This window comes from Bos javanicus, chromosome 14 (assembly GCF_032452875.1).
Source record: "Bos javanicus breed banteng chromosome 14, ARS-OSU_banteng_1.0, whole genome shotgun sequence".
In the NCBI taxonomy this organism is placed as follows: domain Eukaryota; kingdom Metazoa; phylum Chordata; class Mammalia; order Artiodactyla; family Bovidae; genus Bos; species Bos javanicus.
In genome coordinates, this window is record NC_083881.1 from 21,023,719 (window position 1) to 21,034,343 (window position 10,625).

Below are 10,625 nucleotides of genomic sequence, written 5' to 3' on the forward strand. Positions count from 1 at the left end.
GCACTGACTCTGCTTTTTGTTGCGTGAGAAAGGTGTTTTACTTATCGAGCGACTTTTTCATGTGTCATGGAGGAGGCTGAAACTGTGGTTTGGAATCAGCATAAATACAGCAAGAAAATGCCTTAGTGCCAGTCTTCAGACTGTTTATTCATAGACAACTGGTCACAACACACTTTATGGTTGAAAGAGGCAGTGACGCATATGAAGTTGGTGAGTCACGGACACAACCATCAGCTGTTCATCAGTCACATCCAGGAATGGCCATAGCGTCAACAGTTAGGTATGTTCTCTGCCCAGGGAACAAACGCACACTTACATTATCAAAATGAGTGACATGATTTCTTAAATTGCATAGTTTAGCATATTGTATTACATTGAAAAGCCTGACTCTCTCACTTAGTCCTGAGATGATATTTTTTTTTTCCAATATTGAGTGCTATCGTCATTTCTTAAAAAATAAACAGTGGAAAATCTTGCCAGTTGAATAAATGAGTTTTACCAACTTATTAGTTCAGTTCAGTTCAGTCATTCCGTCATGTCTGACTCTTTGTAACCCCAAGGACTGCAGCATACCAGGATTTCCTGTCCATCACCAACTCCCAAAGCTTGCTCAAACTCATGTCCATCTACCCACTTATTATGTCTTTTAAAAACCACATCTAAATTCAACAATAGAAAATCAGAAATGTATTCCAGGGGTGAACAAAACCAAAGGAAAGATAGGAAATCCTTTATTTGCCTTTTCCAAGCTTAAATTTTAAACTTCCAACTTTTAGGTTTTATTTATTTATCTAACCTGAAAAATGTCTTCAAAGTTTTCAAAGGCAATTCTGAGATACCACTTTCCTGTTCCCTGTTTAACAAAGGTCCCAGCATTCTCTTCCTAAAAATGTAACTCTGAATTAGAAATGTCATCCTCATAAAGATTTGTTAGAGAAACTAATGACACATTAAACCTTATTTATTGTTGAAGCCCTCTCTTGAGCTTGATGTAGATATGAGTGTCAAGAACTGCCATTGTATAGCTTCCTGATATGACTGTGTGTGGGGGCACATACACATACACACATGAAATTGATGCTTTTGAACTGTGGTGTTGGAGAAGACTCTTGAGAGTCCCTTGGACTGCAAGGAGATCCAACCAGTCAATCCTAAAGGAAATCAGTCCTGAATATTCATTGGAAGGACTGATGCTGAAGCTGAAGCTCCAAGTCTTTGGCCACTTGATGTGAAGAGCCGACTCATTAGAAAAGACTCTGATGCTGGAAAAGATTGAGGGCAGGAAGAGAAGGAGGAAACAGAGGATGAGATGGTTAGATGGCATCACCAACTCAGTGGACATGAACTTGAGCAAACTCTGGGAGATAGTGAAGGACAGGAAACTCCGGAATGCTGCAGTCCATGGGGTTGCAAAGAGTCGGACAAGACTTAGCAACTGAACAACAACAACAAAACAGCTTTTTTCTTAAATTTGTTGTCTCTTGTGTTGAAAAAACATGACTAACTGATTCCAAATGTTTGAGAAACTTTACTTCAAATTTAATATTATTTTATTTTTACATTAATACAACACCAGTGTGATTGATAATAATTGACTAAATGTTAATTGATTAAATATTAACAAAATATATTTGGCTTTAAATGTGCAGTTCAAACAAATGAACATAGTGCTTATTATATGATTGCCTTCTCATCACAATCTTTAAGAAATGACTATGGGGAAGCTCTTTACTCTCCGACAGATAGTAAAGATGGTTTTTAATCGTTAAGAAAATAAATGATGAATTCAGCACATTTGTGTAGCACAAGACCTTGTCAACCAGAGGTATGAGTTTGAATTTTTATCCTAAGGTGAGAAGGCCCATAGATTTCAAACAGAGAAGAGGAATTTTCTGAGTTTTGTATTTAGAAGATGGCTCTGGAGAGATAAACAAGGGGGCTGGATAGAATGAACCATGGATGCCTGGCTTGAAGTCAGGACATAGTTGAACCATCAGCTTGATGTAGGTACTAATGGGATATGTACACACACACACACACAATTAATACACAGGCTTATATCCTAGCCCTGCCCACTGAAATGGTCTAGAAGCAAAAGCAGCCCATAGAGAATACCTAAAAATTTATATAGATATGCCCTCCCACAAGGAGGTGGGATCCTTGAACTGTGGTCTGCATCTGTGGTAATCTGCCTCCCAAAATACAGTGTGAAGGAGAAGGGAGGGAGTTAACATTTCAGTGCAGAAACCAGTAAACACCCCCTAGCTAGGAGATCAGGGTCAACATCGTTTACGATAAATCCTGTTGCTGGAACATAAGTTACACATAATGTATTGAGAATTGCACTTCCCTCTGTCAGCTTCCTCTCCCAAACACAAAACCCCAGGCTAACCTTGAAAAGACACCAGACAAACACAAACTGAGGAACCTTTTACCAAATACCTGAGAAATTGGCAAAGGCCCGAGTAGCCTAAGAAGACACAGTGATTAAATAAAATATAACATTATGGAAGGGATTTTGATGCAGAAAAAGGATATTAGAGAAAAACAAATGCATCTCAATAAAGTGTATTTTAGTTTAAAAAGAAAACAAAGATCACTCTGGCTGATGTATAAATAATAACACTAAGAATGATGCAAAGAATCACACGAAGACTGGTGCTAAGAATGATGCTGTATAAAGAATGATGCTGAGAAGGATGCAAGAATGATGCTATGTAAAAATGATGTTACAAGCCTGGTGCCTCATGTCTATATAGCCATCACACCAACTTTTCATATCTTTCTCTGGACTCCTTATTTTGGAGAAAAGTGAGCCTTTGTACGCTGAAGTTATGAGTCTTCTTGTGTGTGTGTGTGTGTCTTAAATATCTTTATTGATATCTTTTGTATATCAGCTCATTAAAGTCTTTGTTTCCTATTTATTGCATTAATTTCCTGAAAGCTCCAGACTGGCAAAAATATTAAGTACACAGAAGATATCTATATGACATACTTAATATTTATAAATTTGTTATTTGTTTTGCACGTCTATGGCTTAACTACTTTCAAAACAAAAATCACATATAAAATTACAGACTAATCAAAACATAAAAGTCAGCCAATGTCTATGGTTTACAATGTAGAGCTTGCGGACAACACAGACTATATAATTCATCTGTTTTTTAAAAAAGAAAGCAGTGCCTCATACTGAACTCTAGAAAAATGTGCTCATACACGGGGAAGCTCACTGATGATTCCCCTTTATGTTTATAATATAGATCTACACCAAATTATTTCACATATCATATACTCTCTTATATATATATATATATATATATATATATATATATTTAACCAGATTCTGGTGTAAAAGTCACAAACCAACAGACAAATACAAAATGTTCAGTTCAGTTCAGTCACTCAGTCTTTTTCGACTCTGCAACCCCACGGACTGCAGCACGCCATGCTTCCCTGTCCATCACCAACTCTCAGAACTTACTCAAACTCATGTCCATAGAGTTGGTGATGCCATCCAACCATCTCATCTTCTGTCATCCCCTTATCCTCCTGCCTTCGATCTTTCCCGGCATCAGGGTATTTTCCAATCAGTCAGTTGTTCACATCAGGTTGCCAAAGTATTGGAGTATTAATTATGTCAAAGGCTTTGACATAATTAATAAAGCAGAAGTAGACGTCTTTTTCTGCTTTATTAATTATGCCAAAGCCTTTGACTGTACAGATCACAACAAACTGTGGAAAATTCTTAAAGAGTTGGGAATACCAGACCACCTTACCTGCCTCCTGAGAAATCTATATGCAGGTCAAGAAGCAACAGTTAGAACCAGACATGGAACAATGGACTGGTTTCAAATTGGGAAAGGAGTACATCAAGACTGCAGAAGTAGACGTCTTTTTCGGAGAAGGCGATGGCACCCCACTCCAGTACTCTTGCCTGGAAAATCCCATGGACGGAGCAGCCTGGGGGGCTTCAGTACATGGGGTCGCTGAGGGTCGGACACGACTGCGCGACTTCACTTTCACTTTTCACTTTCATGCATTGGAGAAGGAAATGGCAACCCACTCCAGTGTTCTTGCCTGGAGAATCCCAGGGACGGGGAGCCTGGTGGGCTGCCGTCTATGGGGTCCATAGGGTCGGACACGACTGAAGAGACTTGGCAGCAGCAGTCTTTTTGGAACTCTTGGTTTTTTGATGATCCAACAGATGTTGGCGATTTGATCTCTGGTTCCTCGGTCTTTTCTAAATCCAGCTTGAACATCTTGAAGTTCTCAGTTCATATACTGTTGAAATGTTAGGAATGTTAGAAAAGGGTTAACATATATAGGGGAAAATAATGTCTTATGCATTGTGAAGAGTTTTTACAATCCAGCATAAAGGCAAACGTGGTTGAAAAAATAGGGAAACATATATACAATGATAGAAAAAAAATGTAGTCACGCCATCTAATAATAACAGATTTCAGATATCACTTACTTAACATTATGTCCAAAAATGTCTGTGTGTTGCAGAAGTCTCTACAAGTCAATTAGAATAGGGTCAATTAGATCTGCAAATAGAAGCCTTAGCAAGTAAGTTCACCTCATGATTCTGTCTCTGAGAGAGAGAATGAGGCTTGACTTCCAGTGAAAGGCAGGTAAGCAAAGCCATGAAGAAACCTTCTTTACAATAGCTTAACTGTACCAATTCAGGGCACTGCCCACATTTCCCCAGCTGCTCATGCACACAGTATTCTGTGATAAAATGATTCCGTTAATTTTTAAAAAAGCATAAATGGAAAAAATAATAGAACTCAATGAAGTTAGTGAAACCACAAAGGCACTGAACTCAGCAATGCTTGGGAAGCTAAGGGATAAAATTAATCGTAAAATCTGAATGATTAATCTTCCATCAGCACTCTGATTTTGGATTTACTATTAACATTTCATACTAGCCTTTGGATAAAATTGAAAAGTTTGACAAGAACCAATGTTTCAGAAGAAGCAGTGTCACCTGTAAACATCCTGCCACCTAACAAAATGGCCTCGCATGGAGACCCGGGATGTGATAAGACAGGAAACTCTCAACACCCAGACCTGGAGAAGACGGACTGCACATACCACTGTGAGTAAAACCACTCTGGTGCAATAGAGCTACAGATCATTTATGTTTGCTCTTAAGAAAAATTCCAAAACTAACAAATCTTTTTCTCCAGAACTACAAAAGATAAAATGTATGAGTCAGTACTGTAATGTGATTACAGAAAAATAGACAACTGAAAAGAAAACTCCACGGGCCAACCCCAGCATCCCAGTCCACTTCCTATGGCCAGCTCCTTCCACCTGCTCTGAGGATGGAGCCTCAGACACCATCAACTCAAAGCTGAACCGATGATCATCTCTGTCACTGCAGTACAAGCAATGTAGCTTCTTTCTTACACACAACACTGATATGCTTCTTCAGGATTTTCTTTGAGGGTATTACTCAACACCGATTCTTCTAAAGGTAATGAAGGTGGCACAAAAAGTTCCGTGCAGAATTCTTCTGCAATTCCACAAAGACATCTGGTCACTTCATACTTTCATTCCTCCCCCCATCAGTTTTTTCTTTTTCTAAATTACAATTGACAACTCATGTAAGATTTCGTTATTTTACTTAAAATAAGGGAGCTTTTCTGTGTCTCCCCGCTCCAGATATTGAAGATTTAGTGAAACTCAGTGCCAGTAATAAGGAGGTAGATACTGTAAAATTCAAACCTGGACATCAGCGTGTCCCACTCAGAAAAGATTTTATACACGTAGAAACCTGTGCTTTCTGTCTCACATTTTATAAGCAAGACAGGTTAATTTCAATTTCAGTTTTCCTTTCTGATGCAGACACGGGTACCTGGCGTAAGGAACAGTCTCCCAGCCACCTTCGCACACAGACCTCAGTGTTTCCTGAGAGCCGGAAGTCAGCGCCTCCTCCAGGGGCACGCGCCCATTTGAGAAAACATTCTCTCTTGCATCTTACCTAGTAGACTATGTTCACAGAAATCAGACAGAGGCAGGAGTGTCCTAGAGGACAGTCAAGGACAGGGGATGCAGAGCCGAGCCCCTGCTTCCCCAGTGCACCTGCACGGGTGGTGCTCCAGGCAGGCTGGGCCTCCTCCCTGGACCACAGACCTACTTTACTCTGTAATAAAGCAGGTAGTACATCAGGGGATCTGGCAGAGGGAGGCTCAGGACCTTCTCTGAGGAAGAGAGGTTCAGGAAGTTCACCGGGGTCCCAGGCTTGGCCTCTGGTGGGGTGGTCACCTCTTCTTTCCCACCACTCCTCCTCCAGGTCTCCAGAGCCACTGTCATCAGTGGGGTTGGAGATCCGACTGGCAAAGACCTCTTTGTGCAAAAAGACAAGCGTTTCCACTTGGCAGCGGCAAACTCGCCTTCGTTTAAACCTGGGAGTGTTCTTCAGTCTGTTTCCCGTTTCTGTTCCCTTCTTCCTGGTGAACGATCTTCTTAATGGTGCCCCGGATGGCGATATGGGCCAGGTCCTGGAGACTGTGAACTGCCAGGGGTGTCACGTAACTGGACGAGCCTCGGCTTCCCTGACTGACTGGCAGGGCTAGAGCAGCAGAGCAGAGGAGACAGCCAAGAAACCTGCTTCTTGGTTTCCCAAGCGGCAGGGCCAGTGCGCGTTAATCTCCGTCGTTTCTCTTGCAGCAGCAGGACCAGGATGCCCCCAACCTTGAGGAGACTCTTCGTGTACTGCTCCTGCTCCCTCTGCACGCCTGGCCTGCAGTCCACCTAGTCATACTGACAACAATCCGGAGAAATCTCCAGGCCATTGCCAGTAACGAAGGAGGGTTCAGAGAAGTCAAACTTGTCGAAGCTGTCACTTGTCCTGATAAAGAAGTCCAGCTTCTGCTTTGCGTACTCTGTCACATCTGAATGGAGTTCCACCACGTGGTTCACACCCAAGAGGCCGACGATGAGCCCCACCATGGAGCTGAGGTACCCAGTGCCGCTGCCCAGATTCAAGAAGGAGAGGCCAGGCTGCAGGTCGAGGGCCTCCATCAGCTCCAAAGAGATGCATGGAGCAGAGAGGTGGATGTTGCTGTGCTTCCACGTGGGCCATATGCGTTCTCTAAATTCTTTGAGGTAATAGTCTGCATGGTCAATAGCTCGGAAAGCCTGCACCACCAGCTCAGAGCGGATATACTGAGCCTCCTTCAGATTGTCTATCAGCTCATTGTCATCCTCACCAGTACTGAAGGCGCCTCCTATCTTCGAGATCACGCTTAGGCAAAGCTACCGCTCCTCCGGTGCCCCTCGCCCATCCACCCCCCACCATGCAGCCTGGACCTTTGCCGCCATAAACATCCACGCAGTCGTGAGTCTTCTTGATGCACAATTTCTCTAGATGTGAAAATACGATGCATATTTCATTCTTCTTTCATGAAATGTGACTGTTGACAACCTTACCATTTGGATGGAATACTGCTTTCCCTGCTACACAGACCACTCCTGTTATAACTTCATTTAAGGCACTGTAATTCTGAAAATCGATCTCTCTTTTCACATTGAGGGTGACACCACTTTCAGTGACAGCAACCTCGGGAAATGTTTGCCAAATCACTCACATGACTAGTGAGGGGTGTACTACTCTTCTGGTTGACCAAAATATATCACCAAGTCGGGAAATTCTAATAGAGAACCTGAGACACAACACTTGTTTACAAAAGTGGAATAGTTGTGTTTCAAGTCGGTCTCCGTGGTTTGGAGCTAAGCTTTCTAACCTGACCTTCACTTTGGTGCACCTGTTTTGTGTTCTGTATACTTGCTTGCAGTCTGTCCATCTCATCTTGCATTTCTACAGTTATACCAGAATTCTGGTACACCTCAGTAGCATCAACCAACAGAATGGAGTCAGACTGGACCCCTTGGGGAGCATTCGTCCAACGACTCCTCCGTGATATTGACAGCATCATCAAGATGTCGATATAGATATAGATATAGATATAGATATAGATATAGATATAGATATAGATATAAACTGCAACTAAGCAAAAATCTACCCAAACAAAAACCTTGGGTAAATTAATCTACCCTAATCAACAAAATTTGTTAGTATGTGACAGACGTTCAAATCTAGGTCAGCCAAGCCTGGATGTTTCCTAAGCCTGTATATTTTCTACTGATAACTTGATTATAAAATTACTGAGTTGTGTATTTTGCATTTGCACGTATAATTCCTCTTTACCTTTAGAATTAAGTCACTGACCCCCAAATTGCCCTCTTCTGCTTCTAATTTATTTAAAATAGAACACAGTTTAGCATGGTCAAGAGGAAGAGAAATAACATGTAGGGCATGCTTGCTGTATGCCAGGCTTTAAGCTAGAAATTTCACAAATTTTAATCATTTCCCACTGCAGCTTCCATCTAGCTTTTTGTAGGAAATCTTAATCTCATTGGGAATTAGAATTACACAGTAGGTTCTGTGAAGTGAGAAATGATAGTCTATCCTAGGGGTTTCCCTAGTGGTTCAGCTGGTTAAAAAAAAAAAAAAAAAAAACCTGCCTGCCAGTGCAGGAGACAAAAGAGACATGGGTTCAATCCCTGTGTTGGGAAGATCCCCTGGAGGAGGGCATGGCAGCCCGCTCCAGTATTCTTGCCTGGAGAACCCCATGGACAGAGGAGCCTGGCGGGCTACAGTCCATGCAGTCGCAAAGAGTTGGACACACTGAAGCAATTTAGCATGCACGCACGCAGTTTGATACACAATTCACTAAATCAAACATTTCACTGTCAGTACACCCTTTGGCAGTTTTGTTCCTCCAGTTTTCATATTCAGTTCTTTTCTCAGTCAAATGTTCTATAGTTTTGAGTACATACCTTCATTAAGAGTTTTAAATATGTATCTTTGTTCAGAGTCAAGTCATGGATTTTCCGAACAGTGTGACAGGAGCAACATTATATTTGAATAGACAGCTCCAACAGATTTATTAAAGTATTGCTTTTTAAAAATTGAGCAACACTAATCATTTCTAATGATCAGTCAGATCTGCAATGTGTGATGTTTGCCATGCAGGTTGTGGTCTATAACGAGCCTGTATGGTTTTCTGAGCTGAATGAGTTGGGCTTTTAGTCCTTTTCTCTACTAAAATACTGAGATTACAAGATTGTCCTCTTGAGTAAAAACATGTTAATATCTTTCTCTTGCTGAGGCTAGGCCATTTTTGAAGCTGGAGGGTAACTGCCTTGCTGAGGGAAGGTAAGTAGCTGTGGTTTCCTGAGAGTATTAAGTTCCAGTGACAGCCCTCTCTGCCGCAGGCCCAGCAGATGAAAACTACTCAATTCTAGATCCAGTGCATAGCCAGACACATTTAAACCTGGAACTATATTTTACAAAAAGATGTTTAATATCTAAGATATTTGATAAAAATTTTCCCCATAGGTTAGGGTGTCAAGAAGGACCATTCATATCTCCAGATTAGAAAACATTATTGATTAATGATACTTGTCAAGGGTTTAGAAGGTTATGGTATTTTAATCAAATTCACACTTGGAAACAAATTTCCCCTCTTTTGAAAAACACACAGTTTTATCTCAAGATAAAACAGCATCAGTTGAATGAAGGTTGACAATTTGTGTTGGTGGAGCTAGACAATTGATTTAAACTTTGATCTTTCGAATTTTCTGTGACATTGGAGACATTTTGACTCTGAAACATTACACAGCTGTATCTTGCTGGAAAGGTCCAGGAAAAGGTGACAACTGATATCAGTATAATACCGATGGAAATTAGACCCACTCCTGATCCCTACAACGGTGTGTCCATGTATCACTTTCCCCTGCAAAATAAAAAATACCTTATTGAAATGAAGAAAGGATGCTCTAGAAAACTGGGCTGTGTGAGATGCCTGCACTGTGTATCTTCACCTGCTCTGATGTAGTCCCTGTCCTTTGCCCTCTACCTCATCCTGGTGGCAGTTTTTTAACTGTGCCCGTCTTCTTGTATATTCTTTCAGTGCCTAACTTTCACCATGATTTTGTGACAGTTAGTCACTGTATTTGATTGTTTTTTACACATTCTTTACTCTGTAACCTCTGCTGACAGGATAAATAAAATCTTCCCAAAGCATTAGATACAATGATTTGAATGAAAATCCTCTAGGAGCCTCTACACAATTTTTCAAGCCTATGTGTAATGTCATGTTTTATTACACTTACTCAATTTAAGTTGAATTAGGCAAGTGCTATGTCTTATTCTTCCTATATTTGGATTTTTCCTCACCTACAGTCTAGCATAGAACATGCACAATCAAGGTTCACTGAATTTAATTAAATTCCTTTTCCATGGAATTTGGGCTTCCCTTGTGGCTCAGCTGGTAAAGAACCCACCTGCAGTGTTGGAGACCTGGGTTCAATCCCTGGGTTGGGAAGATCCTTTAGAGAAGGGAACTGTTACCCACTCCAGGATTCTGATTGGAGAATTCCATTGACTGAATAATCCATGGCGTCACAAAGAGTCGGACACGACTGATCAGCTTTCACTTCACTTTCCATGGAAAGACATTCTTAATTCCATTCAACAGCTGTTTTTCAGTGTCCATTTCTCCAACTCACCTCACTTCAACATCACAGATGATAGACAAGCAAGTTTCTTC

The 10,625-nt window shown here is 41.1% G+C and overlaps 1 pseudogene; it reads right to left on the reverse strand.

Moving 5' to 3' along the window:
- Positions 1-6,085: 6,085 nt before the first annotated feature.
- On the reverse strand, positions 6,086-7,338 carry LOC133260168 (protein-L-isoaspartate O-methyltransferase domain-containing protein 2-like; annotated as a pseudogene).
- Between the last annotated feature and the right edge of the window lie 3,287 nt (positions 7,339-10,625).